This window comes from Anomaloglossus baeobatrachus, unplaced genomic scaffold (genome assembly GCF_048569485.1).
Source record: "Anomaloglossus baeobatrachus isolate aAnoBae1 unplaced genomic scaffold, aAnoBae1.hap1 Scaffold_2531, whole genome shotgun sequence".
In the NCBI taxonomy this organism is placed as follows: domain Eukaryota; kingdom Metazoa; phylum Chordata; class Amphibia; order Anura; family Aromobatidae; genus Anomaloglossus; species Anomaloglossus baeobatrachus.
The window spans coordinates 20,020-45,407 of NW_027442108.1; the positions used below are offsets into that span (position 1 = coordinate 20,020).

General features: G+C 49.2%; 13 non-coding genes and 2 pseudogenes across 13 annotated transcripts; all 15 read right to left on the reverse strand.

Moving 5' to 3' along the window:
* Nucleotides 1-682: 682 nt before the first annotated feature.
* On the reverse strand, nucleotides 683-873 carry LOC142262884 (U2 spliceosomal RNA). The gene has a single exon (XR_012730144.1). It is a non-coding gene; the product is annotated as a U2 spliceosomal RNA (small nuclear RNA).
* Nucleotides 874-1,990: 1,117 nt separating this feature from the next.
* On the reverse strand, nucleotides 1,991-2,181 carry LOC142262897 (U2 spliceosomal RNA). Its single transcript, XR_012730148.1, has one exon. It is a non-coding gene; the product is annotated as a U2 spliceosomal RNA (small nuclear RNA).
* Nucleotides 2,182-3,298: 1,117 nt separating this feature from the next.
* On the reverse strand, nucleotides 3,299-3,489 carry LOC142262899 (U2 spliceosomal RNA). Its single transcript, XR_012730149.1, has one exon. It is a non-coding gene; the product is annotated as a U2 spliceosomal RNA (small nuclear RNA).
* A 1,117-nt stretch (nucleotides 3,490-4,606) lies between these two features.
* Nucleotides 4,607-4,797, reverse strand: LOC142262900 (U2 spliceosomal RNA). Its single transcript, XR_012730150.1, has one exon. It is a non-coding gene; the product is annotated as a U2 spliceosomal RNA (small nuclear RNA).
* A 1,117-nt stretch (nucleotides 4,798-5,914) lies between these two features.
* Nucleotides 5,915-6,110, reverse strand: LOC142262868 (U2 spliceosomal RNA). The gene has a single exon (XR_012730131.1). It is a non-coding gene; the product is annotated as a U2 spliceosomal RNA (small nuclear RNA).
* A 697-nt stretch (nucleotides 6,111-6,807) lies between these two features.
* On the reverse strand, nucleotides 6,808-6,949 carry LOC142262895 (U2 spliceosomal RNA; annotated as a pseudogene).
* A 1,117-nt stretch (nucleotides 6,950-8,066) lies between these two features.
* On the reverse strand, nucleotides 8,067-8,257 carry LOC142262901 (U2 spliceosomal RNA). The gene has a single exon (XR_012730151.1). It is a non-coding gene; the product is annotated as a U2 spliceosomal RNA (small nuclear RNA).
* Nucleotides 8,258-9,374: 1,117 nt separating this feature from the next.
* LOC142262902 (U2 spliceosomal RNA) lies at nucleotides 9,375-9,565 on the reverse strand. Its single transcript, XR_012730152.1, has one exon. It is a non-coding gene; the product is annotated as a U2 spliceosomal RNA (small nuclear RNA).
* Nucleotides 9,566-10,682: 1,117 nt separating this feature from the next.
* LOC142262903 (U2 spliceosomal RNA) lies at nucleotides 10,683-10,873 on the reverse strand. The gene has a single exon (XR_012730153.1). It is a non-coding gene; the product is annotated as a U2 spliceosomal RNA (small nuclear RNA).
* Nucleotides 10,874-11,990: 1,117 nt separating this feature from the next.
* On the reverse strand, nucleotides 11,991-12,180 carry LOC142262858 (U2 spliceosomal RNA). The gene has a single exon (XR_012730123.1). It is a non-coding gene; the product is annotated as a U2 spliceosomal RNA (small nuclear RNA).
* Nucleotides 12,181-13,297: 1,117 nt separating this feature from the next.
* Nucleotides 13,298-13,487, reverse strand: LOC142262861 (U2 spliceosomal RNA). The gene has a single exon (XR_012730125.1). It is a non-coding gene; the product is annotated as a U2 spliceosomal RNA (small nuclear RNA).
* A 1,117-nt stretch (nucleotides 13,488-14,604) lies between these two features.
* Nucleotides 14,605-14,789, reverse strand: LOC142262880 (U2 spliceosomal RNA). The gene has a single exon (XR_012730142.1). It is a non-coding gene; the product is annotated as a U2 spliceosomal RNA (small nuclear RNA).
* A 1,322-nt stretch (nucleotides 14,790-16,111) lies between these two features.
* LOC142262905 (U2 spliceosomal RNA) lies at nucleotides 16,112-16,302 on the reverse strand. Its single transcript, XR_012730154.1, has one exon. It is a non-coding gene; the product is annotated as a U2 spliceosomal RNA (small nuclear RNA).
* Nucleotides 16,303-17,419: 1,117 nt separating this feature from the next.
* LOC142262906 (U2 spliceosomal RNA) lies at nucleotides 17,420-17,610 on the reverse strand. The gene has a single exon (XR_012730155.1). It is a non-coding gene; the product is annotated as a U2 spliceosomal RNA (small nuclear RNA).
* A 1,117-nt stretch (nucleotides 17,611-18,727) lies between these two features.
* LOC142262887 (U2 spliceosomal RNA) lies at nucleotides 18,728-18,956 on the reverse strand (annotated as a pseudogene).
* Between the last annotated feature and the right edge of the window lie 6,432 nt (nucleotides 18,957-25,388).

Genomic DNA, 25,388 nt, shown 5'->3' on the forward strand with positions numbered 1-25,388 from the left:
TCCCCCTACCACCCGGGAAAAAAAGAGATTGCCCCCTCCTTCCACTAGCCCACCCTCCCACCCAAAGAACAACTTCTTCTGCGCAGCTTGTTTTCTAGGCAGCAGCGCTATTGTGATGTCATCGGGGGGCATTGTGACAAGCCGCCAGTGTTCCGTCTCTTCATGTTGTGCACTGTTCAAACCGAAAATACATCAACAGGCAGGCTACAGAAAAGCTTACTAACAAAGGTTAGAGAGGGGCTTTCTCAGAGGGCTTTTTACAGTTTGTCTATTCCCAATTAGCCGGTTTAGTATACTTAATGAAAGTACTAATTCTTTCATAGGCCGCCCATTCTTAGTATTTGACGTTCAGGTAACAACAGGTAACTTTATTTGGAGTGGAAGCAGAGAGATAACACCAGATGCCAATTGTAGATCCTCTCACACCTGTGGTCACTGCAGCATCTGACTCCACTTTGTCCAAAAGGGATCTATTCCATTCAATTACACATGATCTAGATTAGACTGACAACAAGATACTGCACGGGACATAGCAGAGTTGGTGAAGTTGAGTGGTGATGAGTTTGCTATTTGGATGAATAAAGCAAGTAAAAAGTGTGTTAGATAAAAATTCATTTCAATTCGCTAATCGGGCTAATATGAATCAGGTGAATCGAGTTCTGCTTTTGGAAACTGGGTTAAGAAGGGGTGCACCGTTCCTGGAGGTACTGCAATACCAGGTCAATGCGTGGAGTGGACAGAGCAAGCTCTTTTTCCATCTCCCTGTTCTAAAAATCCATTTAATATATGGTCCCCAGATAGGGGACGTATCAGATATTAAACTGATAAGAACAGATACTACACTTGATCTTAGCCAAAAGGCCGAGAAGCGATAACCAGAATTGGTTTGGGCCTCGAGTGGCACCCTGGCCTATGCCGGACACATCTTAGGGAGAGAGAGCGAGAGGGAGACAAACCCACGCCTACACAAGACATTTTGTCACCCAAGCCAACCCTTGAAAAGGCTGCTTTGCAGAGCAAAAACAAGAAGAATGGTGCGTTTTGCAGCCGCCGCCCACTGCAATGAATCTGAATAACTCCTCTTTTAGGGCGCAAGCAACTCCCCTCCCCCTTGCAGTCTTTCCAATTCACGATACAAAAAGACGGACAGGACAGGTTGCCTGACTTTCCGTCACTGCCACCCTTTGCCATCCTTACCCGTAGAAAGCCCTTTCATCATCCCCAAACCCTAATCTTTTCCCTTTCCTTCCCAGCCCCCAAACCCTGCCCTCTGTACCTTTCTCACCACCCGCTTCCCTTCTCCTGTCATCCCCCTACCACCCGGGAAAAAAAGAGATTGCCCCCTCCTTCCACTAGCCCACCCTCCCACCCAAAGAACAACTTCTTCTGCGCAGCTTGTTTTCTAGGCAGCAGCGCTATTGTGATGTCATCGGGGGGCATTGTGACAAGCCGCCAGTGTTCCGTCTCTTCATGTTGTGCACTGTTCAAACCGAAAATACATCAACAGGCAGGCTACAGAAAAGCTTACTAACAAAGGTTAGAGAGGGGCTTTCTCAGAGGGCTTTTTACAGTTTGTCTATTCCCAATTAGCCGGTTTAGTATACTTAATGAAAGTACTAATTCTTTCATAGGCCGCCCATTCTTAGTATTTGACGTTCAGGTAACAACAGGTAACTTTATTTGGAGTGGAAGCAGAGAGATAACACCAGATGCCAATTGTAGATCCTCTCACACCTGTGGTCACTGCAGCATCTGACTCCACTTTGTCCAAAAGGGATCTATTCCATTCAATTACACATGATCTAGATTAGACTGACAACAAGATACTGCACGGGACATAGCAGAGTTGGTGAAGTTGAGTGGTGATGAGTTTGCTATTTGGATGAATAAAGCAAGTAAAAAGTGTGTTAGATAAAAATTCATTTCAATTCGCTAATCGGGCTAATATGAATCAGGTGAATCGAGTTCTGCTTTTGGAAACTGGGTTAAGAAGGGGTGCACCGTTCCTGGAGGTACTGCAATACCAGGTCAATGCGTGGAGTGGACAGAGCAAGCTCTTTTTCCATCTCCCTGTTCTAAAAATCCATTTAATATATGGTCCCCAGATAGGGGACGTATCAGATATTAAACTGATAAGAACAGATACTACACTTGATCTTAGCCAAAAGGCCGAGAAGCGATAACCAGAATTGGTTTGGGCCTCGAGTGGCACCCTGGCCTATGCCGGACACATCTTAGGGAGAGAGAGCGAGAGGGAGACAAACCCACGCCTACACAAGACATTTTGTCACCCAAGCCAACCCTTGAAAAGGCTGCTTTGCAGAGCAAAAACAAGAAGAATGGTGCGTTTTGCAGCCGCCGCCCACTGCAATGAATCTGAATAACTCCTCCTTTAGGGCGCAAGCAACTCCCCTCCCCCTTGCAGTCTTTCCAATTCACGATACAAAAAGACGGACAGGACAGGTTGCCTGACTTTCCGTCACTGCCACCCTTTGCCATCCTTACCCGTAGAAAGCCCTTTCATCATCCCCAAACCCTAATCTTTTCCCTTTCCTTCCCAGCCCCCAAACCCTGCCCTCTGTACCTTTCTCACCACCCGCTTCCCTTCTCCTGTCATCCCCCTACCACCCGGGAAAAAAAGAGATTGCCCCCTCCTTCCACTAGCCCACCCTCCCACCCAAAGAACAACTTCTTCTGCGCAGCTTGTTTTCTAGGCAGCAGCGCTATTGTGATGTCATCGGGGGGCATTGTGACAAGCCGCCAGTGTTCCGTCTCTTCATGTTGTGCACTGTTCAAACCGAAAATACATCAACAGGCAGGCTACAGAAAAGCTTACTAACAAAGGTTAGAGAGGGGCTTTCTCAGAGGGCTTTTTACAGTTTGTCTATTCCCAATTAGCCGGTTTAGTATACTTAATGAAAGTACTAATTCTTTCATAGGCCGCCCATTCTTAGTATTTGACGTTCAGGTAACAACAGGTAACTTTATTTGGAGTGGAAGCAGAGAGATAACACCAGATGCCAATTGTAGATCCTCTCACACCTGTGGTCACTGCAGCATCTGACTCCACTTTGTCCAAAAGGGATCTATTCCATTCAATTACACATGATCTAGATTAGACTGACAACAAGATACTGCACGGGACATAGCAGAGTTGGTGAAGTTGAGTGGTGATGAGTTTGCTATTTGGATGAATAAAGCAAGTAAAAAGTGTGTTAGATAAAAATTCATTTCAATTCGCTAATCGGGCTAATATGAATCAGGTGAATCGAGTTCTGCTTTTGGAAACTGGGTTAAGAAGGGGTGCACCGTTCCTGGAGGTACTGCAATACCAGGTCAATGCGTGGAGTGGACAGAGCAAGCTCTTTTTCCATCTCCCTGTTCTAAAAATCCATTTAATATATGGTCCCCAGATAGGGGACGTATCAGATATTAAACTGATAAGAACAGATACTACACTTGATCTTAGCCAAAAGGCCGAGAAGCGATAACCAGAATTGGTTTGGGCCTCGAGTGGCACCCTGGCCTATGCCGGACACATCTTAGGGAGAGAGAGCGAGAGGGAGACAAACCCACGCCTACACAAGACATTTTGTCACCCAAGCCAACCCTTGAAAAGGCTGCTTTGCAGAGCAAAAACAAGAAGAATGGTGCGTTTTGCAGCCGCCGCCCACTGCAATGAATCTGAATAACTCCTCCTTTAGGGCGCAAGCAACTCCCCTCCCCCTTGCAGTCTTTCCAATTCACGATACAAAAAGACGGACAGGACAGGTTGCCTGACTTTCCGTCACTGCCACCCTTTGCCATCCTTACCCGTAGAAAGCCCTTTCATCATCCCCAAACCCTAATCTTTTCCCTTTCCTTCCCAGCCCCCAAACCCTGCCCTCTGTACCTTTCTCACCACCCGCTTCCCTTCTCCTGTCATCCCCCTACCACCCGGGAAAAAAAGAGATTGCCCCCTCCTTCCACTAGCCCACCCTCCCACCCAAAGAACAACTTCTTCTGCGCAGCTTGTTTTCTAGGCAGCAGCGCTATTGTGATGTCATCGGGGGGCATTGTGACAAGCCGCCAGTGTTCCGTCTCTTCATGTTGTGCACTGTTCAAACCGAAAATACATCAACAGGCAGGCTACAGAAAAGCTTACTAACAAAGGTTAGAGAGGGGCTTTCTCAGAGGGCTTTTTACAGTTTGTCTATTCCCAATTAGCCGGTTTAGTATACTTAATGAAAGTACTAATTCTTTCATAGGCCGCCCATTCTTAGTATTTGACGTTCAGGTAACAACAGGTAACTTTATTTGGAGTGGAAGCAGAGAGATAACACCAGATGCCAATTGTAGATCCTCTCACACCTGTGGTCACTGCAGCATCTGACTCCACTTTGTCCAAAAGGGATCTATTCCATTCAATTACACATGATCTAGATTAGACTGACAACAAGATACTGCACGGGACATAGCAGAGTTGGTGAAGTTGAGTGGTGATGAGTTTGCTATTTGGATGAATAAAGCAAGTAAAAAGTGTGTTAGATAAAAATTCATTTCAATTCGCTAATCGGGCTAATATGAATCAGGTGAATCGAGTTCTGCTTTTGGAAACTGGGTTAAGAAGGGGTGCACCGTTCCTGGAGGTACTGCAATACCAGGTCAATGCGTGGAGTGGACAGAGCAAGCTCTTTTTCCATCTCCCTGTTCTAAAAATCCATTTAATATATGGTCCCCAGATAGGGGACGTATCAGATATTAAACTGATAAGAACAGATACTACACTTGATCTTAGCCAAAAGGCCGAGAAGCGATAACCAGAATTGGTTTGGGCCTCGAGTGGCACCCTGGCCTATGCCGGACACATCTTAGGGAGAGAGAGCGAGAGGGAGACAAACCCACGCCTACACAAGACATTTTGTCACCCAAGCCAACCCTTGAAAAGGCTGCTTTGCAGAGCAAAAACAAGAAGAATGGTGCGTTTTGCAGCCGCCGCCCACTGCAATGAATCTGAATAACTCCTCCTTTAGGGCGCAAGCAACTCCCCTCCCCCTTGCAGTCTTTCCAATTCACGATACAAAAAGACGGACAGGACAGGTTGCCTGACTTTCCGTCACTGCCACCCTTTGCCATCCTTACCCGTAGAAAGCCCTTTCATCATCCCCAAACCCTAATCTTTTCCCTTTCCTTCCCAGCCCCCAAACCCTGCCCTCTGTACCTTTCTCACCACCCGCTTCCCTTCTCCTGTCATCCCCCTACCACCCGGGAAAAAAAGAGATTGCCCCCTCCTTCCACTAGCCCACCCTCCCACCCAAAGAACAACTTCTTCTGCGCAGCTTGTTTTCTAGGCAGCAGCGCTATTGTGATGTCATCGGGGGGCATTGTGACAAGCCGCCAGTGTTCCGTCTCTTCATGTTGTGCACTGTTCAAACCGAAAATACATCAACAGGCAGGCTACAGAAAAGCTTACTAACAAAGGTTAGAGAGGGGCTTTCTCAGAGGGCTTTTTACAGTTTGTCTATTCCCAATTAGCCGGTTTAGTATACTTAATGAAAGTACTAATTCTTTCATAGGCCGCCCATTCTTAGTATTTGACGTTCAGGTAACAACAGGTAACTTTATTTGGAGTGGAAGCAGAGAGATAACACCAGATGCCAATTGTAGATCCTCTCACACCTGTGGTCACTGCAGCATCTGACTCCACTTTGTCCAAAAGGGATCTATTCCATTCAATTACACATGATCTAGATTAGACTGACAACAAGATACTGCACGGGACATAGCAGAGTTGGTGAAGTTGAGTGGTGATGAGTTTGCTATTTGGATGAATAAAGCAAGTAAAAAGTGTGTTAGATAAAAATTCATTTCAATTCGCTAATCGGGCTAATATGAATCAGGTGAATCGAGTTCTGCTTTTGGAAACTGGGTTAAGAAGGGGTGCACCGTTCCTGGAGGTACTGCAATACCAGGTCAATGCGTGGAGTGGACAGAGCAAGCTCTTTTTCCATCTCCCTGTTCTAAAAATCCATTTAATATATGGTCCCCAGATAGGGGACGTATCAGATATTAAACTGATAAGAACAGATTTTTGATTTAATGAAGCTTTCCAAAGCACCGCAAAAATGCATGACCGAAGTCACACCAAAAACAGTGCAAAGGCTAGGATTCGTGTGGAACCCTCCGTGAGAAGAGGATCCCCAAAAATCAACCCCGTCCCTCCGAGCCAGAAGGCCACAGCGAGGGTCAGGGATCTTCGGTGCTCCCCCAAGCCGAAGCCTGGTTGAGCCTTGTTGTTGCTCCCAGCGTCCACCGAGGCATCTTACCCAAGTGGAGTAGGGAGCTACTAGTCGTTGGTTTCGCAGCCGAGACTGCCCGGACCGTCAACCGGTGTTGGTTTCTCAGCCCAAGGCTGACCGGACCTCCAACCGGGTGTTGGTTTCTCAGCCCAAGGCTGACCGGACCTCCAACCGGGTGTTGGTTTCTCAGCCCAAGGCTAACCGGACCTCCAACCGGGTGTTGGTTTCTCAGCCAAAGCTGACCCGGACCTCCAACCGGGTGTTGGTTTCTCAGCCCAAAGCTGACCGGACCTCCGACCGGGATTATAAAAATTTCCCTTCTTAGCCAGAAGGCCGGGATAGGGCAATATGCTTGGAAAGTATGAATAGGCAAGGCGCGGCGTGCGACAGAGTCTGAGGCTTACTAGGGTCCCAACCTAGCAAGTTCAGACTCCCTCCAGGGTGTCCATTCCTGGGGCACATTGCACCATAACCCCCACACTTACTCAGTCTAATAGCCTCGATCCTGGTAGGGCCATGGTTTCCTCTAGATGGATATACTATCCTCCCAAAGTACTAACAAGCGCAACCTTCCAGTGTGCATTGCATCATTGTACTAAGGTGGCCGGAGCCTTAAACCACCTTTTCGAACGATACTACACTTGATCTTAGCCAAAAGGCCGAGAAGCGATAACCAGAATTGGTTTGGGCCTCGAGTGGCACCCTGGCCTATGCCGGACACATCTTAGGGAGAGAGAGCGAGAGGGAGACAAACCCACGCCTACACAAGACATTTTGTCACCCAAGCCAACCCTTGAAAAGGCTGCTTTGCAGAGCAAAAACAAGAAGAATGGTGCGTTTTGCAGCCGCCGCCCACTGCAATGAATCTGAATAACTCCTCCTTTAGGGCGCAAGCAACTCCCCTCCCCCTTGCAGTCTTTCCAATTCACGATACAAAAAGACGGACAGGACAGGTTGCCTGACTTTCCGTCACTGCCACCCTTTGCCATCCTTACCCGTAGAAAGCCCTTTCATCATCCCCAAACCCTAATCTTTTCCCTTTCCTTCCCAGCCCCCAAACCCTGCCCTCTGTACCTTTCTCACCACCCGCTTCCCTTCTCCTGTCATCCCCCTACCACCCGGGAAAAAAAGAGATTGCCCCCTCCTTCCACTAGCCCACCCTCCCACCCAAAGAACAACTTCTTCTGCGCAGCTTGTTTTCTAGGCAGCAGCGCTATTGTGATGTCATCGGGGGGCATTGTGACAAGCCGCCAGTGTTCCGTCTCTTCATGTTGTGCACTGTTCAAACCGAAAATACATCAACAGGCAGGCTACAGAAAAGCTTACTAACAAAGGTTAGAGAGGGGCTTTCTCAGAGGGCTTTTTACAGTTTGTCTATTCCCAATTAGCCGGTTTAGTATACTTAATGAAAGTACTAATTCTTTCATAGGCCGCCCATTCTTAGTATTTGACGTTCAGGTAACAACAGGTAACTTTATTTGGAGTGGAAGCAGAGAGATAACACCAGATGCCAATTGTAGATCCTCTCACACCTGTGGTCACTGCAGCATCTGACTCCACTTTGTCCAAAAGGGATCTATTCCATTCAATTACACATGATCTAGATTAGACTGACAACAAGATACTGCACGGGACATAGCAGAGTTGGTGAAGTTGAGTGGTGATGAGTTTGCTATTTGGATGAATAAAGCAAGTAAAAAGTGTGTTAGATAAAAATTCATTTCAATTCGCTAATCGGGCTAATATGAATCAGGTGAATCGAGTTCTGCTTTTGGAAACTGGGTTAAGAAGGGGTGCACCGTTCCTGGAGGTACTGCAATACCAGGTCAATGCGTGGAGTGGACAGAGCAAGCTCTTTTTCCATCTCCCTGTTCTAAAAATCCATTTAATATATGGTCCCCAGATAGGGGACGTATCAGATATTAAACTGATAAGAACAGATACTACACTTGATCTTAGCCAAAAGGCCGAGAAGCGATAACCAGAATTGGTTTGGGCCTCGAGTGGCACCCTGGCCTATGCCGGACACATCTTAGGGAGAGAGAGCGAGAGGGAGACAAACCCACGCCTACACAAGACATTTTGTCACCCAAGCCAACCCTTGAAAAGGCTGCTTTGCAGAGCAAAAACAAGAAGAATGGTGCGTTTTGCAGCCGCCGCCCACTGCAATGAATCTGAATAACTCCTCCTTTAGGGCGCAAGCAACTCCCCTCCCCCTTGCAGTCTTTCCAATTCACGATACAAAAAGACGGACAGGACAGGTTGCCTGACTTTCCGTCACTGCCACCCTTTGCCATCCTTACCCGTAGAAAGCCCTTTCATCATCCCCAAACCCTAATCTTTTCCCTTTCCTTCCCAGCCCCCAAACCCTGCCCTCTGTACCTTTCTCACCACCCGCTTCCCTTCTCCTGTCATCCCCCTACCACCCGGGAAAAAAAGAGATTGCCCCCTCCTTCCACTAGCCCACCCTCCCACCCAAAGAACAACTTCTTCTGCGCAGCTTGTTTTCTAGGCAGCAGCGCTATTGTGATGTCATCGGGGGGCATTGTGACAAGCCGCCAGTGTTCCGTCTCTTCATGTTGTGCACTGTTCAAACCGAAAATACATCAACAGGCAGGCTACAGAAAAGCTTACTAACAAAGGTTAGAGAGGGGCTTTCTCAGAGGGCTTTTTACAGTTTGTCTATTCCCAATTAGCCGGTTTAGTATACTTAATGAAAGTACTAATTCTTTCATAGGCCGCCCATTCTTAGTATTTGACGTTCAGGTAACAACAGGTAACTTTATTTGGAGTGGAAGCAGAGAGATAACACCAGATGCCAATTGTAGATCCTCTCACACCTGTGGTCACTGCAGCATCTGACTCCACTTTGTCCAAAAGGGATCTATTCCATTCAATTACACATGATCTAGATTAGACTGACAACAAGATACTGCACGGGACATAGCAGAGTTGGTGAAGTTGAGTGGTGATGAGTTTGCTATTTGGATGAATAAAGCAAGTAAAAAGTGTGTTAGATAAAAATTCATTTCAATTCGCTAATCGGGCTAATATGAATCAGGTGAATCGAGTTCTGCTTTTGGAAACTGGGTTAAGAAGGGGTGCACCGTTCCTGGAGGTACTGCAATACCAGGTCAATGCGTGGAGTGGACAGAGCAAGCTCTTTTTCCATCTCCCTGTTCTAAAAATCCATTTAATATATGGTCCCCAGATAGGGGACGTATCAGATATTAAACTGATAAGAACAGATACTACACTTGATCTTAGCCAAAAGGCCGAGAAGCGATAACCAGAATTGGTTTGGGCCTCGAGTGGCACCCTGGCCTATGCCGGACACATCTTAGGGAGAGAGAGCGAGAGGGAGACAAACCCACGCCTACACAAGACATTTTGTCACCCAAGCCAACCCTTGAAAAGGCTGCTTTGCAGAGCAAAAACAAGAAGAATGGTGCGTTTTGCAGCCGCCGCCCACTGCAATGAATCTGAATAACTCCTCCTTTAGGGCGCAAGCAACTCCCCTCCCCCTTGCAGTCTTTCCAATTCACGATACAAAAAGACGGACAGGACAGGTTGCCTGACTTTCCGTCACTGCCACCCTTTGCCATCCTTACCCGTAGAAAGCCCTTTCATCATCCCCAAACCCTAATCTTTTCCCTTTCCTTCCCAGCCCCCAAACCCTGCCCTCTGTACCTTTCTCACCACCCGCTTCCCTTCTCCTGTCATCCCCCTACCACCCGGGAAAAAAAGAGATTGCCCCCTCCTTCCACTAGCCCACCCTCCCACCCAAAGAACAACTTCTTCTGCGCAGCTTGTTTTCTAGGCAGCAGCGCTATTGTGATGTCATCGGGGGGCATTGTGACAAGCCGCCAGTGTTCCGTCTCTTCATGTTGTGCACTGTTCAAACCGAAAATACATCAACAGGCAGGCTACAGAAAAGCTTACTAACAAAGGTTAGAGAGGGGCTTTCTCAGAGGGCTTTTTACAGTTTGTCTATTCCCAATTAGCCGGTTTAGTATACTTAATGAAAGTACTAATTCTTTCATAGGCCGCCCATTCTTAGTATTTGACGTTCAGGTAACAACAGGTAACTTTATTTGGAGTGGAAGCAGAGAGATAACACCAGATGCCAATTGTAGATCCTCTCACACCTGTGGTCACTGCAGCATCTGACTCCACTTTGTCCAAAAGGGATCTATTCCATTCAATTACACATGATCTAGATTAGACTGACAACAAGATACTGCACGGGACATAGCAGAGTTGGTGAAGTTGAGTGGTGATGAGTTTGCTATTTGGATGAATAAAGCAAGTAAAAAGTGTGTTAGATAAAAATTCATTTCAATTCGCTAATCGGGCTAATATGAATCAGGTGAATCGAGTTCTGCTTTTGGAAACTGGGTTAAGAAGGGGTGCACCGTTCCTGGAGGTACTGCAATACCAGGTCAATGCGTGGAGTGGACAGAGCAAGCTCTTTTTCCATCTCCCTGTTCTAAAAATCCATTTAATATATGGTCCCCAGATAGGGGACGTATCAGATATTAAACTGATAAGAACAGATACTACACTTGATCTTAGCCAAAAGGCCGAGAAGCGATAACCAGAATTGGTTTGGGCCTCGAGTGGCACCCTGGCCTATGCCGGACACATCTTAGGGAGAGAGAGCGAGAGGGAGACAAACCCACGCCTACACAAGACATTTTGTCACCCAAGCCAACCCTTGAAAAGGCTGCTTTGCAGAGCAAAAACAAGAAGAATGGTGCGTTTTGCAGCCGCCGCCCACTGCAATGAATCTGAATAACTCCTCCTTTAGGGCGCAAGCAACTCCCCTCCCCATTGCAGTCTTTCCAATTCACGATACAAAAAGACGGACAGGACAGGTTGCCTGACTTTCCGTCACTGCCACCCTTTGCCATCCTTACCCGTAGAAAGCCCTTTCATCATCCCCAAACCCTAATCTTTTCCCTTTCCTTCCCAGCCCCCAAACCCTGCCCTCTGTACCTTTCTCACCACCCGCTTCCCTTCTCCTGTCATCCCCCTACCACCCGGGAAAAAAAGAGATTGCCCCCTCCTTCCACTAGCCCACCCTCCCACCCAAAGAACAACTTCTTCTGCGCAGCTTGTTTTCTAGGCAGCAGCGCTATTGTGATGTCATCGGGGGGCATTGTGACAAGCCGCCAGTGTTCCGTCTCTTCATGTTGTGCACTGTTCAAACCGAAAATACATCAACAGGCAGGCTACAGAAAAGCTTACTAACAAAGGTTAGAGAGGGGCTTTCTCAGAGGGCTTTTTACAGTTTGTCTATTCCCAATTAGCCGGTTTAGTATACTTAATGAAAGTACTAATTCTTTCATAGGCCGCCCATTCTTAGTATTTGACGTTCAGGTAACAACAGGTAACTTTATTTGGAGTGGAAGCAGAGAGATAACACCAGATGCCAATTGTAGATCCTCTCACACCTGTGGTCACTGCAGCATCTGACTCCACTTTGTCCAAAAGGGATCTATTCCATTCAATTACACATGATCTAGATTAGACTGACAACAAGATACTGCACGGGACATAGCAGAGTTGGTGAAGTTGAGTGGTGATGAGTTTGCTATTTGGATGAATAAAGCAAGTAAAAAGTGTGTTAGATAAAAATTCATTTCAATTCGCTAATCGGGCTAATATGAATCAGGTGAATCGAGTTCTGCTTTTGGAAACTGGGTTAAGAAGGGGTGCACCGTTCCTGGAGGTACTGCAATACCAGGTCAATGCGTGGAGTGGACAGAGCAAGCTCTTTTTCCATCTCCCTGTTCTAAAAACCATTTAATATATGGTCCCCAGATAGGGGACGTATCAGATATTAAACTGATAAGAACAGATACTACACTTGATCTTAGCCAAAAGGCCGAGAAGCGATAACCAGAATTGGTTTGGGCCTCGAGTGGCACCCTGGCCTATGCCGGACACATCTTAGGGAGAGAGAGCGAGAGGGAGACAAACCCACGCCTACACAAGACATTTTGTCACCCAAGCCAACCCTTGAAAAGGCTGCTTTGCAGAGCAAAAACAAGAAGAATGGTGCGTTTTGCAGCCGCCGCCCACTGCAATGAATCTGAATAACTCCTCCTTTAGGGCGCAAGCAACTCCCCTCCCCCTTGCAGTCTTTCCAATTCACGATACAAAAAGACGGACAGGACAGGTTGCCTGACTTTCCGTCACTGCCACCCTTTGCCATCCTTACCCGTAGAAAGCCCTTTCATCATCCCCAAACCCTAATCTTTTCCCTTTCCTTCCCAGCCCCCAAACCCTGCCCTCTGTACCTTTCTCACCACCCGCTTCCCTTCTCCTGTCATCCCCCTACCACCCGGGAAAAAAAGAGATTGCCCCCTCCTTCCACTAGCCCACCCTCCCACCCAAAGAACAACTTCTTCTGCGCAGCTTGTTTTCTAGGCAGCAGCGCTATTGTGATGTCATCGGGGGGCATTGTGACAAGCCGCCAGTGTTCCGTCTCTTCATGTTGTGCACTGTTCAAACCGAAAATACATCAACAGGCAGGCTACAGAAAAGCTTACTAACAAAGGTTAGAGAGGGGCTTTCTCAGAGGGCTTTTTACAGTTTGTCTATTCCCAATTAGCCGGTTTAGTATACTTAATGAAAGTACTAATTCTTTCATAGGCCGCCCATTCTTAGTATTTGACGTTCAGGTAACAACAGGTAACTTTATTTGGAGTGGAAGCAGAGAGATAACACCAGATGCCAATTGTAGATCCTCTCACACCTGTGGTCACTGCAGCATCTGACTCCACTTTGTCCAAAAGGGATCTATTCCATTCAATTACACATGATCTAGATTAGACTGACAACAAGATACTGCACGGGACATAGCAGAGTTGGTGAAGTTGAGTGGTGATGAGTTTGCTATTTGGATGAATAAAGCAAGTAAAAAGTGTGTTAGATAAAAATTCATTTCAATTCGCTAATCGGGCTAATATGAATCAGGTGAATCGAGTTCTGCTTTTGGAAACTGGGTTAAGAAGGGGTGCACCGTTCCTGGAGGTACTGCAATACCAGGTCAATGCGTGGAGTGGACAGAGCAAGCTCTTTTTCCATCTCCCTGTTCTAAAAACCATTTAATATATGGTCCCCAGATAGGGGACGTATCAGATATTAAACTGATAAGAACAGATACTACACTTGATCTTAGCCAAAAGGCCGAGAAGCGATAACCAGAATTGGTTTGGGCCTCGAGTGGCACCCTGGCCTATGCCGGACACATCTTAGGGAGAGAGAGCGAGAGGGAGACAAACCCACGCCTACACAAGACATTTTGTCACCCAAGCCAACCCTTGAAAAGGCTGCTTTGCAGAGCAAAAACAAGAAGAATGGTGCGTTTTGCAGCCGCCGCCCACTGCAATGAATCTGAATAACTCCTCCTTTAGGGCGCAAGCAACTCCCCTCCCCCTTGCAGTCTTTCCAATTCACGATACAAAAAGACGGACAGGACAGGTTGCCTGACTTTCCGTCACTGCCACCCTTTGCCATCCTTACCCGTAGAAAGCCCTTTCATCATCCCCAAACCCTAATCTTTTCCCTTTCCTTCCCAGCCCCCAAACCCTGCCCTCTGTACCTTTCTCACCACCCGCTTCCCTTCTCCTGTCATCCCCCTACCACCCGGGAAAAAAAGAGATTGCCCCCTCCTTCCACTAGCCCACCCTCCCACCCAAAGAACAACTTCTTCTGCGCAGCTTGTTTTCTAGGCAGCAGCGCTATTGTGATGTCATCGGGGGGCATTGTGACAAGCCGCCAGTGTTCCGTCTCTTCATGTTGTGCACTGTTCAAACCGAAAATACATCAACAGGCAGGCTACAGAAAAGCTTACTAACAAAGGTTAGAGAGGGGCTTTCTCAGAGGGCTTTTTACAGTTTGTCTATTCCCAATTAGCCGGTTTAGTATACTTAATGAAAGTACTAATTCTTTCATAGGCCGCCCATTCTTAGTATTTGACGTTCAGGTAACAACAGGTAACTTTATTTGGAGTGGAAGCAGAGAGATAACACCAGATGCCAATTGTAGATCCTCTCACACCTGTGGTCACTGCAGCATCTGACTCCACTTTGTCCAAAAGGGATCTATTCCATTCAATTACACATGATCTAGATTAGACTGACAACAAGATACTGCACGGGACATAGCAGAGTTGGTGAAGTTGAGTGGTGATGAGTTTGCTATTTGGATGAATAAAGCAAGTAAAAAGTGTGTTAGATAAAAATTCATTTCAATTCGCTAATCGGGCTAATATGAATCAGGTGAATCGAGTTCTGCTTTTGGAAACTGGGTTAAGAAGGGGTGCACCGTTCCTGGAGGTACTGCAATACCAGGTCAATGCGTGGAGTGGACAGAGCAAGCTCTTTTTCCATCTCCCTGTTCTAAAAATCCATTTAATATATGGTCCCCAGATAGGGGACGTATCAGATATTAAACTGATAAGAACAGATGAGATTACATCCGCAATTTTCAGAAAACAGTCATCGGCCACCACACAAAAGCGCAGTGCCGCAAGTGATCGCCTCCCGAGCCCAGGAACCACCAGCCATAAGGGGACGTAAGCACCAAAAGGCGCAACAATCCCCGAGGCCGGCGGTTGTGCAAGCCCGGGCCCCTCCCAGCCAAGACCAAGGCAAACCCAATGAAGGGACTACACTTGATCTTAGCCAAAAGGCCGAGAAGCGATAACCAGAATTGGTTTGGGCCTCGAGTGGCACCCTGGCCTATGCCGGACACATCTTAGGGAGAGAGAGCGAGAGGGAGACAAACCCACGCCTACACAAGACATTTTGTCACCCAAGCCAACCCTTGAAAAGGCTGCTTTGCAGAGCAAAAACAAGAAGAATGGTGCGTTTTGCAGCCGCCGCCCACTGCAATGAATCTGAATAACTCCTCCTTTAGGGCGCAAGCAACTCCCCTCCCCCTTGCAGTCTTTCCAATTCACGATACAAAAAGACGGACAGGACAGGTTGCCTGACTTTCCGTCACTGCCACCCTTTGCCATCCTTACCCGTAGAAAGCCCTTTCATCATCCCCAAACCCTAATCTTTTCCCTTTCCTTCCCAGCCCCCAAACCCTGCCCTCTGTACCTTTCTCACCACCCGCTTCCCTTCTCCTGTCATCCCCCTACCACCCGGGAAAAAAAGAGATTGCCCCCTCCTTCCACTAGCCCACCCTCCCACCCAAAGAACAACTTCTTCTGCGCAGCTTGTTTTCTAGGCAGCAGCGCTATTGTGATGTCATCGGGGGGCATTGTGACAAGCCGCCAGTGTTCCGTCTCTTCATGTTGTGCACTGTTCAAACCGAAAATACATCAACAGGCAGGCTACAGAAAAGCTTACTAACAAAGGTTAGAGAGGGGCTTTCTCAGAGGGCTTTTTACAGTTTGTCTATTCCCAATTAGCCGGTTTAGTATACTTAATGAAAGTACTAATTCTTTCATAGGCCGCCCATTCTTAGTATTTGACGTTCAGGTAACAACAGGTAACTTTATTTGGAGTGGAAGCAGAGAGATAACACCAGATGCCAATTGTAGATCCTCTCACACCTGTGGTCACTGCAGCATCTGACTCCACTTTGTCCAAAAGGGATCTATTCCATTCAATTACACATGATCTAGATTAGACTGACAACAAGATACTGCACGGGACATAGCAGAGTTGGTGAAGTTGAGTGGTGATGAGTTTGCTATTTGGATGAATAAAGCAAGTAAAAAGTGTGTTAGATAAAAATTCATTTCAATTCGCTAATCGGGCTAATATGAATCAGGTGAATCGAGTTCTGCTTTTGGAAACTGGGTTAAGAAGGGGTGCACCGTTCCTGGAGGTACTGCAATACCAGGTCAATGCGTGGAGTGGACAGAGCAAGCTCTTTTTCCATCTCCCTGTTCTAAAAATCCATTTAATATATGGTCCCCAGATAGGGGACGTATCAGATATTAAACTGATAAGAACAGATACTACACTTGATCTTAGCCAAAAGGCCGAGAAGCGATAACCAGAATTGGTTTGGGCCTCGAGTGGCACCCTGGCCTATGCCGGACACATCTTAGGGAGAGAGAGCGAGAGGGAGACAAACCCACGCCTACACAAGACATTTTGTCACCCAAGCCAACCCTTGAAAAGGCTGCTTTGCAGAGCAAAAACAAGAAGAATGGTGCGTTTTGCAGCCGCCGCCCACTGCAATGAATCTGAATAACTCCTCCTTTAGGGCGCAAGCAACTCCCCTCCCCCTTGCAGTCTTTCCAATTCACGATACAAAAAGACGGACAGGACAGGTTGCCTGACTTTCCGTCACTGCCACCCTTTGCCATCCTTACCCGTAGAAAGCCCTTTCATCATCCCCAAACCCTAATCTTTTCCCTTTCCTTCCCAGCCCCCAAACCCTGCCCTCTGTACCTTTCTCACCACCCGCTTCCCTTCTCCTGTCATCCCCCTACCACCCGGGAAAAAAAGAGATTGCCCCCTCCTTCCACTAGCCCACCCTCCCACCCAAAGAACAACTTCTTCTGCGCAGCTTGTTTTCTAGGCAGCAGCGCTATTGTGATGTCATCGGGGGGCATTGTGACAAGCCGCCAGTGTTCCGTCTCTTCATGTTGTGCACTGTTCAAACCGAAAATACATCAACAGGCAGGCTACAGAAAAGCTTACTAACAAAGGTTAGAGAGGGGCTTTCTCAGAGGGCTTTTTACAGTTTGTCTATTCCCAATTAGCCGGTTTAGTATACTTAATGAAAGTACTAATTCTTTCATAGGCCGCCCATTCTTAGTATTTGACGTTCAGGTAACAACAGGTAACTTTATTTGGAGTGGAAGCAGAGAGATAACACCAGATGCCAATTGTAGATCCTCTCACACCTGTGGTCACTGCAGCATCTGACTCCACTTTGTCCAAAAGGGATCTATTCCATTCAATTACACATGATCTAGATTAGACTGACAACAAGATACTGCACGGGACATAGCAGAGTTGGTGAAGTTGAGTGGTGATGAGTTTGCTATTTGGATGAATAAAGCAAGTAAAAAGTGTGTTAGATAAAAATTCATTTCAATTCGCTAATCGGGCTAATATGAATCAGGTGAATCGAGTTCTGCTTTTGGAAACTGGGTTAAGAAGGGGTGCACCGTTCCTGGAGGTACTGCAATACCAGGTCAATGCGTGGAGTGGACAGAGCAAGCTCTTTTTCCATCTCCCTGTTCTAAAAATCCATTTAATATATGGTCCCCAGATAGGGGACGTATCAGATATTAAACTGATAAGAACAGATACTACACTTGATCTTAGCCAAAAGGCCGAGAAGCGATAACCAGAATTGGTTTGGGCCTCGAGTGGCACCCTGGCCTATGCCGGACACATCTTAGGGAGAGAGAGCGAGAGGGAGACAAACCCACGCCTACACAAGACATTTTGTCACCCAAGCCAACCCTTGAAAAGGCTGCTTTGCAGAGCAAAAACAAGAAGAATGGTGCGTTTTGCAGCCGCCGCCCACTGCAATGAATCTGAATAACTCCTCCTTTAGGGCGCAAGCAACTCCCCTCCCCCTTGCAGTCTTTCCAATTCACGATACAAAAAGACGGACAGGACAGGTTGCCTGACTTTCCGTCACTGCCACCCTTTGCCATCCTTACCCGTAGAAAGCCCTTTCATCATCCCCAAACCCTAATCTTTTCCCTTTCCTTCCCAGCCCCCAAACCCTGCCCTCTGTACCTTTCTCACCACCCGCTTCCCTTCTCCTGTCATCCCCCTACCACCCGGGAAAAAAAGAGATTGCCCCCTCCTTCCACTAGCCCACCCTCCCACCCAAAGAACAACTTCTTCTGCGCAGCTTGTTTTCTAGGCAGCAGCGCTATTGTGATGTCATCGGGGGGCATTGTGACAAGCCGCCAGTGTTCCGTCTCTTCATGTTGTGCACTGTTCAAACCGAAAATACATCAACAGGCAGGCTACAGAAAAGCTTACTAACAAAGGTTAGAGAGGGGCTTTCTCAGAGGGCTTTTTACAGTTTGTCTATTCCCAATTAGCCGGTTTAGTATACTTAATGAAAGTACTAATTCTTTCATAGGCCGCCCATTCTTAGTATTTGACGTTCAGGTAACAACAGGTAACTTTATTTGGAGTGGAAGCAGAGAGATAACACCAGATGCCAATTGTAGATCCTCTCACACCTGTGGTCACTGCAGCATCTGACTCCACTTTGTCCAAAAGGGATCTATTCCATTCAATTACACATGATCTAGATTAGACTGACAACAAGATACTGCACGGGACATAGCAGAGTTGGTGAAGTTGAGTGGTGATGAGTTTGCTATTTGGATGAATAAAGCAAGTAAAAAGTGTGTTAGATAAAAATTCATTTCAATTCGCTAATCGGGCTAATATGAATCAGGTGAATCGAGTTCTGCTTTTGGAAACTGGGTTAAGAAGGGGTGCACCGTTCCTGGAGGTACTGCAATACCAGGTCAATGCGTGGAGTGGACAGAGCAAGCTCTTTTTCCATCTCCCTGTTCTAAAAATCCATTTAATATATGGTCCCCAGATAGGGGACATATCAGATATTAAACTGATAAGAACAGATTATTTTTTTTTTTTTTTTTTTTTTTTTTCTTTTTAACAGCATCTTTATTATCATGCACTACTCACAAATAGGTAACAAACCGTGTACAGTGCCGCAGCCCCGTACACACAGAAATATACAATCCTTCTTACATAGCCATAGAGTACGACGCACTAAACTATACATCACGCTCCTATGCTTATCCATAACACTCAAGCTGAAAGAAAAAGTTAGACAATAAATAACGACGAACCGGCGATTGGGGGATGGGGGTAGGGGAAAAGGGGGATAGGGTGGGGAAATCACAGGCCCGAAGCTTTATTGAAAGACGCACATAACGGGAAAAGGAGGGAGGGGGCATGGAAGAGGTCTAAACCTCCTCCTCGGCGCTGTCGTCCGGACTGTCCATGATGGAATAGTCTCTGAGCAGGCTGTGGATCAGCCTGCGGCAATCCTGGATAGACATCCTCTCCCTCTTCAAGATGAGCCGGTTCCTGGCGACCCAAATAGCGTCCTTAAAGCAGTTCATAAGGCGCCAAGCCTCCTGGATGGCTCCAACGGTGTGAGTCCCAGGGAAGAGTCCATAAAGTACGGAATGGTACGATAGGCTCCCTCTGGGGACGGAGTTCCTCAGGTCATCCTCCAGGGCAACCAACAGGCGCTGTGCGAAACGGCAGTCCCAAAAGGCATGCAGCGATGTTTCCTCCACGAAGGGGCACCTTGGGCAGTACCGGGTTTTGCACAGGTTCCGGGCATGCATGAATGACCGGACGGGCAGTCCGCCCTGTATCGCCATCCATGACAAGTCCTTGTGCCCGTTGGTCAATCCAGCCGATGACACGTTTGTCCAAACAGTCTCCAGTGTGTCGTGATGAAGTCCTGGAATGTTCTCCATTTCGTCCTTGGCTCTGATGAGTTTGTGGATAGTCTTTGGCTTCCACAAATCAGGCTTGAGTCCCTCCAGTTGGTGTTCCCTCACAAACCGAACCACGTCTCCGTAGAACCATGGCGCCGTCCAGTTGTAGGGGAAGGAGCTGTCCCACTTGTCCCAGCCTAACCGTCTCCAAAGGGGGAGCAGGAAGAAGCGAGACATGGACCCACCCACGGAACCTCTCTTGACTCGCAGAGTTCGGCGAACGCAGTCACATACGAAGGAGGATCGCAGGAGGGTGGGGATATCGGGTACGCCCTTCCCACCCTTGCGAGGATCCTTGTACATGATGCTCCGCTTTACTCTGTCCATCTTGGATCCCCAGACAAAACGAAACACCGTCCTGGTAATGGCCCTGCACACGGTGGCAAGGGGGGGCCAGGCCTGGGCCGTGTACTGCAGCACGGGCAGTACCTCGTTACGCAGGACCAGTGCTTTGCCCTCACAGGTGAGGCGTCTGAGGCTCCACAGACCGATCCGTTGGGTGATCTTGGTCAAGCGTTCCTCCCAGGACTTGAGGGCTGCTCCTTCCTTCCCGAACCAGACTCCAACAACCTTGATGAAATCCGGCTGGATGCTGAAAGGGAAGGGGGCGGAAGAGGCCGGCTGCCAGTCCCCGAAGAGCATGGCTTCCGACTTCCCGCAGTTGACTTTGGCTCCCGAAGCCCGTCCGAAGGTCTCACAGGTCTGGACGAGGGTGTCGACTGAGCGCCGGTCCGCGCAGAAGACGGTCACGTCGTCCATGTAGAGCGAGCACTTGACCTCGAAGCGTTCTGGTCCTGGTGCGGTGATCCCTCTGATCTCTCCATTCCGCCGGATAGCCTCTGCAAAGAGTTCTATAACACAAACAAAAAGAAGAGGTGACAGAGGACAGCCTTGTCTGACCCCTGAGAGGACCGGGAAGGGGTCAGTCTTCCAGCCGTTTACCAACACCGAGCTGTGAATATCAAAATACATTAGTTGGACATACAAACAAAACATGTTACCCAAACCTAACCTGTGCAGAGCTTTGCCCAGGAACTCATGGGAAACACGGTCGAAGGCCTTTTCCTGATCCAACGAGATCAGGGCTGCGTGCACCCGGCGGGCTTTGATGTACTCGACCGTGTCCCGCATGAGAGCCAGGCTGTCTGCGATGCGACGTCCGGGGATGCCGCAGGTCTGATCCGGGTGGATGATCCGTCCGATAACCGTCTTCAGTCTCGTTGCCATTGTCTTGGCCAGGATCTTGTAGTCGACATTCAGAAGGGTGATGGGACGCCAATTCTTCAGGTCGCACCTCTCTCCTTTACGCTTGTACAGGATCGTGACCATTCCTTCCCTCAGAGATGGAGGCATTCTGCCCTCCACCACCATCTCCTCATACAGCCCTAACAGGTCCGGACAGATTAGGTCTCCCAGCGCTACATAGAGCTCTGCTGGGAGGCCGTCACTGCCCGGTGTCCTGCCAGAACTAAAGGATTTGGCGGCCGAGAGCAGCTCGTCCACCGTCAGAGGAACGTCCATGGCCGCCGCGTCTGCAGGGTCAAGATGGTTAGTGATACCTGACAGGAACTTATCGGCGGCCTCGGGGTCAGTAGTCTTGCGGGCGTAGAGTTCGCTGTAGAAGTCGCTGACGACCTTCATCACATTCTCTTTCCCGCGTCGCATGCTTCCACTCTCGTCTCGTAGTTCATTCATGGGCGTGTGACCGGCGTGGAGTTTCCTGAAAAAGAACGAGTTACATTTCTCACCCTTCTCCAGGTTCTCCACTTTGGAACGGAAGACAATTCGCTCGGACTCCTCCTCGAAGTGCCTTTTCAGGCTCCTCTTAGTCTCCTCCAGCTCCTCTCTCACGTCCCAGCCGCATCGAAGAAGGTCCTGCAGGGAACGCAGCTCACGCTGGAGTCTCCTGAAGTCCCTCCTCTTCAGACACGCCTGTTGTTGACTCTTTGCCTGAAAGAAGAAACGGAACTCGAGTTTAACGTATTCCCACCAGTCAGAAACAGACTGGAAGCCCGCCTTGTAGGCCCGCCACGTGGAGTAGGCAGCTCTAAGCTCCTCCAGAATCTCACCCTTTTCCAGCAGAGAGCAGTTCAGCTTCCAGGAGCCCGGGCCAATGGGGAAGCCATGGCCCAGCACACCTTGAAAGTGAATGGCTCTGTGGTCAGAGAAGAAGCAGGGGACCATCGAGTGCCCACTCCGCCCAACCGCCCGAGAGGTAAACACAAAGTCAATCCTGGAACGCAGCGAGCCATCGGATCGGCACCATGAATAGTTCACAGATCCGTGTCCGATGGAGCCAACAACGTCCACAAGAGAGGCTTCGGTCACCATCTCAATGAGCAGTTTGGATGTGACGTCCAACTTGGCAGCCGTTCCAGAACTGCGTCCATCCTCCTCAATCGGGCAGTTGAAATCCCCGGCCATCACTACCGTCCTGGCGGTAGCGAGCTGAGGGCGCAGGGCTTGGAGGAGCTCCAGTCGATCGCTCTTCACAGGAGAAGCATACACATTGATGAACCTGACAGGTTCTCCCGCCCAGGTGCCATCCACGAGCAGTAACCTGCCGCAGACGATTTCCTGAACAGAGTCCAATGTGAAGGCGCTTCCCCTGATCAGCACGGCGACCCCCGCGGACCTACAGTCGCCCCCGCCAGACCAGTAGGATGGGCCATGGGTCCACTCCCTGGCCAGATGGTTGAAGGACCTAGAGGAGGGAAGGGAGCATTCCTGCAGGAAAAATACATCACTAGACTGAGTGTTAAGGAACGCAAAAATTGTCTGACGTCGGAACTTGTCTCTGATGCTCCTAACATTAATGGAAAAGATGTTAATGTTAGCAGTCATTGGAGGAAAGAGAAAGTTAGAGCAGGCGGTGTGCCTTAGTTACCACTCCGGTCGGGCGGTTCTTCCTCTTTGGCACCTGCTGGTAAGGGTATCTCCAGCAGACCCTCTTCTTCTAGCTGATCGAGCAGGGATGGTGCCTCAGTGGCTTCCGACTCCTCCATTTCTTCTTCGGCCACAAGGGACTCCACCATCTGCTCCAACACGTCCGGTTCTGGGAGGAGGCCATCCTCCTCTTCCTGGGGTGGATTGAGGTCCACAATGAACAGCTTGGAAGGTTCTGCGACAGGACTATCTTCCACCTTCCTTTTCCTTTGGCCTGTACCTGAGGAGACAAGAGCTGGAAAATCCTCCTCGGTGAAAAGTGCAAGAGTGCTGAGGCCCTCTGCTCTCATGGTCTGGGGAGGGAGAGTGGGCTTTGGGGGGGGGGTGAGGAGACCAACTGAGGAGTAGGGGAATGAGGTGGAGGTAGTGGAATCCTCAGTAGGGTTGGCCGGGGGGGGAGGGGTTTGGACAGGGGTGACAGGGGGGGGGACCAGGGAGGGGGCAACAGTTTTCTTACCCTTCTTTTTCCTGGACTCCGTGGCTGCTGGGGCATCGGCTGGAGCCACGGTCGCCGGGTTCTTGGCCGCCTTGTCCTTGGCCTCTGTGGCCTTGGTCGTAGCTGCCTTGGTCGATGAAGCTGTGACTACCCGATACTGGGTCGCCGCGGCAACCCTTGCCCAGGATTTCTCCCGCTGTGGGCAGTCCTTGTAAAGGTGGTCCACCTGTCCACATAGGTTGCAAGTCTTCTTCTTTGGGCAGTCCTTGGAGCTGTGTCCCGTCACCCGGCAAACCCTGCAGGCGTCCTCCTTGCAGGTCTTCATCGAATGCCCTTTCCCGCCACATTTCCTGCAGTTGTGTGGCATGTCCGGGTAGTAGATGAGACCAAAGGAGTTTCCCAGAGAGAATGTCGGGGGCAGGTGCTGGAGACCATCCTCGGATGCTGGTTCCCTATAGAGTCGAACGGTTACTGACCACTTACCCGTCCAGAATCCGTTGCCGTTAAGGATGTGGGATGGCTCCCTCACCACTGTGCAGAGACGTCCCAGGAACGTGGAGATGTCTCTTCCTGGGGTGTGCGGGTTCCGCATGGAGACCGTGATCCTCTTTTCATCCCTCTGTATAGGACAGGATCCTAAAAAAGAATGAAAAGGGGAGTCCGGCATCGCTGCGTTCATCGCCTCCCAGTATCTCCTGCAGGCATTCACCGTGGCAAAGGTTACCAGAAAAATGCCAGTCATGAAGGTCTGGACACTCAGGGTTTCCGCCCTGGAGAAGCCCTGATCCAGAATCATCTTCTTGCAGAACACGTCGCTGGACATGTCCGGCAACCTACCATCCACCGCCTTTAGCTTCAGGGCGACCGTCTGCCGCATCCAAGGCTCCAGGGTTGGAGCCTTTTCAGGCAGCGTCCGGGCTCCCTCCGGCTGGCTGGCGTCGGAGGTAGGGGCCTCTTGGGCCGAAGAAGCCTCTGGATGAGCCTTCCTGGAGGTCCCTGGGTCCTGAGCCTTCTTGGCTGCCTTCTCTGGCTTGCTTGCCATGGCTGGTTCCTGCTTGAGTTCCCGGAGCTGGATCTTGGATTCTTCTCCGGGTGTCTTCTCCCGCTGTGTTCCTCCTCGAAGTTCCTCTGGTCTCCCCAAGTCTTCTCCGAGGCTTCGTCTTCTTGCTTCTTTCTGCCAAGCTCTTCTTCCGTCCGATCTCCCTCTTCCGGTCTCGGCTGGGCTTCGGAGCTCGTCTCCCTGATCGTATCTCGTCAAGTGTAGCTAGCTCAGTTTGTTCTGATAAGAACAGATTTTGATTTAATGAAGCTTTCCAAAGCACCGCAAAAAATGCATGACCAAAGTCACACCAAAAACAGTGCAAAGGCTAGGATTCGTGTGGACCCCTCCGTGAGGAGAGGGTCCCCAAAAATCAACCCCGTCCCTCCGAGCCAGAAGGCCACAGCAAGGGTCAGGGATCTTCGGTGCTCCCCCAAGCCGAAGCCTGGTTGAGCCTTGTCGTTGCTCCCAGCGTCCACCCAGGCATCTTACCCAAGTGGAGTAGAGAGCTACTAGTTGTTGGTTTCGCAGCCGAAACTGCCCGGACCGTCAACCAGTGTTGGTTTCTCAGCCCAAGGCTAACCGGACCTCCAACCGGGTGTTGGTTTCTCAGCCGAAGCTGACCCGGACCTCCAACCGGGTGTTGGTTTCTCAGCCGAAGCTGACCCGGACCTCCAACCGGGTGTTGGTTTCTCAGCCCAAAGCTGAACGGACCTCCGACCATGATTATAAAAATTTCTCCCAGAATTGGTTTGGGCCTCGAGTGGCACCCTGGCCTATGCCGGACACATCTTAGGGAGAGAGAGCGAGAGGGAGACAAACCCACGCCTACACAAGACATTTTGTCACCCAAGCCAACCCTTGAAAAGGCTGCTTTGCAGAGCAAAAACAAGAAGAATGGTGCGTTTTGCAGCCGCCGCCCACTGCAATGAATCTGAATAACTCCTCCTTTAGGGCGCAAGCAACTCCCCTCCCCCTTGCAGTCTTTCCAATTCACGATACAAAAAGACGGACAGGACAGGTTGCCTGACTTTCCGTCACTGCCACCCTTTGCCATCCTTACCCGTAGAAAGCCCTTTCATCATCCCCAAACCCTAATCTTTTCCCTTTCCTTCCCAGCCCCCAAACCCTGCCCTCTGTACCTTTCTCACCACCCGCTTCCCTTCTCCTGTCATCCCCCTACCACCCGGG